The sequence below is a fragment of the Parus major genome, chromosome 4 (assembly GCF_001522545.3).
Source record: "Parus major isolate Abel chromosome 4, Parus_major1.1, whole genome shotgun sequence".
NCBI lineage: Eukaryota > Metazoa > Chordata > Aves > Passeriformes > Paridae > Parus > Parus major.
This window is the reverse complement of record NC_031771.1, coordinates 19,821,554-19,827,064: the sequence shown is the minus strand read 5'-3', so window position 1 is coordinate 19,827,064 and position 5,511 is coordinate 19,821,554. Positions and strand designations below refer to the sequence as shown.

The 5,511-nt window shown below is 40.6% G+C and overlaps 1 protein-coding gene and 1 long non-coding RNA gene across 2 annotated transcripts in view; one reads left to right on the top strand and one right to left on the bottom strand.

Moving 5' to 3' along the window:
- The window catches only part of TSPAN5 (tetraspanin 5), a 98,851-nt gene that overhangs the window by 16,374 nt on the left and 76,966 nt on the right, over positions 1-5,511 (top strand). The window lies entirely within an intron of this gene.
- LOC117244261 overlaps positions 412-5,511 on the bottom strand; it is an 8,472-nt gene continuing 3,372 nt past the window's right edge. The window contains exon 2 of the long non-coding RNA XR_004497007.1: positions 412-2,282. This is a non-coding gene — a long non-coding RNA (uncharacterized LOC117244261). The remainder of the gene's footprint in view (positions 2,283-5,511) is intronic.

The window sequence follows — 5,511 nt, the reverse complement described above, 5'->3', positions numbered from 1 at the left end:
CCAGGAGCGACAGGGACGTGTGACAGCCCGGTGTGAGGCCGCGGGGGGATTTTAGATGAAGTGCGGGTGCGAGGCCAGAGGTGCCGCCGCCTCCGACCCGACCGCCCCGGTCAGCCCTTCCCCGGGCAAGTTGTGGTGCTGCATTCCTCCACCTCCCGAGGGTGCCGGTTCTCTTCCCTTCCGGCCTTCCTAATTGCTTTTGTTGTTAGTATGAAGCAGATTTCGTGCCTTTTTCCCCAGTCCCCGTCTTTTCCTTTTTTTCCTCTTCCCTCCTTCCTTCCCCCACCTCTGCTTTGTGGTGAGAGAGGAAGGGAGCAACCAGGCACCCAGGCCTGGAGAACGAATTGATCTGCATGTTTTCATGCTGTCATCCCTGTTAGATGCAAATAATAGAAAGAACCACAGCTCAGGTTCTCTGAACAGTGCTGTTTAATGATTTCACAGTGATGAAGTTATGTATGGCACAGGTTTATTATGATTAGCTGTTAATGCATCATAGTAGTAGCAGCAGCAATAATAGGATGGAGGGGGGGGAAACGGTGTTGCCACCCGTCCCTAAAGTGCAAGCCCGTGGGAAGCCTGTTTGGGCATTTGTTGGGATTCCTGGCAGTGCTGCTTGATCTGCCTGCACAGTATCTTGTTGCACCATTCCCCACCGGCTGTGGAGTAGGCAGAACTGTACAGTGAAATGTAACCTCCCTGTAACAGTACTTCTAGCATCTTCTCAATGTGCTGGATTTGAAAGAGAAGCAACTGTTTTTGGATATTCATGCCAAATTTCATAACCACGGGGGGGTTAGGGGGGGCCGAGCATTCTCATACACGTGTGAGTGATGAGGTCTTCTCACTGCACAGAATGCTAAAGCCAGGTGAAGGCTCTTACATCTACAGTTCCCCTTTTTATATGAGGTATTCCACAGAGTAGTGAGAAACATGCACAAACCCAGTTTCACAGAATATTCTGAGTTGGAAGGACCCACCAGGATCATTGAGTCCAGCTCTGGATCACACCCAGGTAGTGTGGATGTGTTTCTGAGGGCCTTTGGAAGCAAGTTAAATACATACCCGGTATAGTGGCTTGTTTGGACTAGAAAGGTGAATTGGGGTAAAAAAGCCCCAAACACCACCTTGAAGGTTATGGATGAAGGTAGGAAAGAACAGAGGAGAGAAACCTTTTGAGAAGTGCTGAGTTTCTGGTTGTTCCCTTGGGGAGAGCAGAGGATTCACGGATAGAACTTCGGGATTCACGGATAGCAGGTATCCATAGCTAACCTCAGGTCTGTGTTCCTGGAAAATAAACATGTCTGAAAAAGATGTTTTGAAAGGATGGGAATTTTGGTTAAGTCCAGGTTTATACTGTATTACCATTTCTTAAACTAGAAGATATGATGTCAGAGTGAAGCTGACTGTGGCTTTATGTCAGTGTTTACTTGGCCCCAGATCGACCCCTGCAGATGAACGGTAGCAAGCTTTGTAGTATTCTGACCCTACAGAACTGTTGTGATTGAACTCTTGGCTCAGTTGTTGGTGGTTGAGTTTGCTATGGTTCTTCGCCCTTGTCTCTTTCTTTGTTTTGATTTTGCTGGGCCTATGTTGCTGTGAACATGGATATTTTTCAGTAGGGAGCAAGTAGTGTGAGGAACACTTGTGTGCTGTGTCCTTGGATTTGGGGGGGGATATTATGGTGGAATATATATAACCATTTAACTCACTCTTTCAGACACTGTCAGTGTCTCAGAACCTGTATATCCTGTAATTTTCTTAATTTTATTCTCTGGAGGTGAATGTGTGGACGGTGCGAGCAGGGAAGTGGTTATGTTTTAGGTTTTCTGTAACTAGTCTTTTTCTTACTCCTGTGTTCCTGAGGCTGATGCAGTGTAACTTCTGCAGGATGGCAGGTGTGCCTGTGTTGTAGCTAAATGGGCCAAAGCCTTTACACTGCTTGAATGCTGATCTGAAAGCCTGAAAAAATAGAATTGTGTATCGCCCACTTTGCCACTTACTTGATGTGAGGCCCCTACTTGCAGATTTCCTCTTTTGCAAAGCGCTAATTGTCTCACTTGTGGTCCTGGCTAAACTTCTTGAAATTCATGAAGACCAAGCACTTTGAGAGTTTAGTCATTTCTTTAGAATATTGTAATCTCTTCAAGAGAAAGCCTGCATTTATTACCATGTCTCTCATGATTGGGAGTGAAAACAAAGGCAGATGCTCTTGTTGAATACATGTTAATGTTGTTTTTACTGATGTAGTAGCGAACTCTTCAATAACTGGGCCAGAAAAGCTGTAAATGAAAATTGCAAATTCAGTTGCTTGTTTACAGAAAGCGATAATCAAAAATAGCCACTAATGTAGTCATTGTAAATAGATTGAAGTGATGAAGAGGTTGTCATATTAACCCCATGATACTTTACAGGATCTTGCAAACAGGGAACATAGCTTGTTAGGCCTTCTGTCTGAGCATTATTATATAGTGGTTTTAACACAATCTTTTAAAACATTAATGTAAACAAAAAAAAAATCTCTATTCTGCATCATAAAACAATGGACTAAAAATAAAGAGAACTGAGTTGGAAGAGTAATGATTTTGACAAGAAAATTGTCAGTGCTTTGAATAGAGGAATATTATAGATCTGCTGAAATTATGCAGGGGATGATTGTACTTGCTACTTAAACTGGAGTTACTACAAAAAATTTGAGGCTTTAAATACAGAATGGGGGCAAAAAACCTGGCCAAACCTTTTTGTCTTTTTTGTTTTTTGCTGGTCAGGTATTTAACACCTTAATAACCACAGCAGCATTATTAGGATAATGAATATGGGAAAGTTGCACTCCAATGTTGTGTATGTAGTTGTGACTAAAGGTGAGTGACAGTAAGCTTTTTAGGAGGTAGTTCTCAGGCTCACACCACCCCAGGTAATGTATTCTTGCCTAAATATGTGTTTCATTCTGTTGTAGAAGACAACATTATCTGCTGAGTTTGTGCATAATTAATGTTCTAGATATATTTGCAGGCTTAATTTCTTTTGGCAATTCAGTGTTAAAGTTGGTAAATACTCTGGAAATGTTTGTTCAGAAAAGGTTATTTCATGAGACTGCTATGCTGTTGTGGATGAAGAAAGCTCCTTTTTGATTTGACTGATTGGGCAGTCGCTGAAGTAATACTTAGGAGCAGGGAACTAATACTCACAAATGCATCTAAGTCTAAAGATGAGGTCAGTGTAGTGTTTCCCTTTGCCGTGCTGCCAGTTTTGCATCGGGGCAGACACCTGTGCTTTAGCTCCACTTCCGTTCTGCCAGTGCTAAAGCACCACATGCTGTGTGTGCCACCTTTCCTGGCTGGCAGCTGCTGCAGTAGACACTGCTTTTTCATGAGCCTTCCTGCTCTTGTCTCAGTAAAGCATAAAGCTGTAATCTGAGGTAACAGAGAACACTTTTCTGTACTCCAAGCAAGCAAACAAACAACGCCCCCTTCCCCTTTCGGCTTCCATGTAGAATGATGTCAAAGGTATGGTGCAAAAGGTCAAAGTATGCTGCCATGCTTCACAAAAGACAAGAACTATTTCCCCCTCTTTCCCCCTTACTTTGGGAAGACAGTTTTAGGCTGACTTTTAGTTACAAGATATGTTTTTAATTGTTCTCTGTGCTTTTTTATATTTGATGGAAACGGTGGATGTATACTATTATTAAGATCTAAATTCCAATCTACACTTGATTCCACTGACCCTGATCTAACTGCAAAGATGTATAAAAAGCACTGACACCTCAGAAACTTTTGCTTTAGCTGGTGATTCACTCTAAGTTATGAGCTATGCTGCAATTATGATACATCAGCATATTACAAGTCATAACTTGTGTTTTAATTTGCTTGGCATCTGCTGTATTTGATGGCAACCATATGGGAATCTACATAGTCTTCTGAATTACAGAAAGATAGCAGAAAGAAAATAAGGTTATGTAAGTGTGTTACAGGAAAAGTATTGGACAAGTGCACTGACCTTTAAAGGACAACCAATAGATTGCTTATTAAATTTTGTATGTTGTTGATAGCTTGTTTTTCAGAGGGGGTGAGGGTAATTCTCTGATGTCAGCTGGTTTTCAGATATCCACAAGGAAGTTTTGATTTTATAGTTTTTCCCTTGCCACAGTGTTTTAAAAAAAACCCAAACAAATCAATGTGAAGCTTATTCCATGCAATTTTGAAATGCATTCGGTGGTATTTGATCTTTAAAATTTGCATTGGGAGGATGTCCTTGCAGCGGAAGCATTCTGTGAATTTCCCTCCCCTCCCCCTTTTATGATCAAATTACTTTTTTATTTCACATTTCTTCATAGCACAGATGAAGCATAGCTAAGCATTCTACCAGTGATCCTGCCAGAAACAGAACAATGCTTGTTTAGGGCAAGTACTCCAGTGGTTTATGATGGTGAAAGGCGGGGTATATGTATTGATGAAATAGATGCATTATTGTGAGATCGGCGTTCTTGAATTCCTCAGTGTCCCTTTCAGCAGATGTAGGCTCAGCCTTTCAAAGGCATATAAAAGTTTAGTAACTGCTGACTTTGGGGGACTTGTTTCAGATCTGTAGAGGTCATTCTCAGAATAAAAATTTTTCTTGCCTTGTGTTCTCTCACAACTTTGTGGTAGGCTATATCATTGGTAATATAAAAGGAAATAGCTGAGGAATATGGGAAAAACTGTTTCCTTTCTCATAAATATTTTTTTTGCCAAAATTGAGTGTTTATAAATGTGATACTGTTTTAAGTTATTTGATGTTTCTAGTTTATTAAAGATTGAAAAAGCATAAGGGAACCAGAACTATAGAAAACCCATTGTGGTTAATTGTGTGACTTCTCTTGTTTGATGTCACTGTGCTTCAAGAGAATACTATTGGAACTATCATGTGCAGCTTACATACTTAAAGTGTTAAAGATGAATTTGGGAAATATATTTATCAGTTTTCTACCTTGATTGAATTGTCACAGTACATTTTTTTCTGGTGGCATATTTATCTCAAAGTATGAAGAGTCAAATTTCAGTGTCCCAGTCTGAGAAAAGCTGGTCCATGTGAATGGCATCCAGAGCACAGGCAGCTCCAACTGAATACTTCCGGAAGTGAAACATCCTGTGGATATTTGTGTGTGTGAAGTTAGCACTGGTTGTAATCCCATTGCCCTTGTTGCATGTTGTTAATATTTCCATATTAAAGGCAACAAATTCATGTTCTGCAACACTGAATTTGGAGGCAGATGTGCTACCTTAATTCTAGTAAGGCAGCCTTTGCACTGTGAACTTTTTGGTGTATGTATTAGGTATGTATGTATTGAACTGCAGTGTATGATGTAATAGTCATGTAGGGAAGGCATGAGCTGTTCCAGGGAAGAAAGGTTTTCTTTTTCCAGATGGGAACCCAGAAGACATGTTCTTGTAAACAAACAAAAAAATTACATACAAGGTACAGTTGATATAGGATAATTTTCAGATGGAAAATGTGGGAAATAAAGTTTTTTTT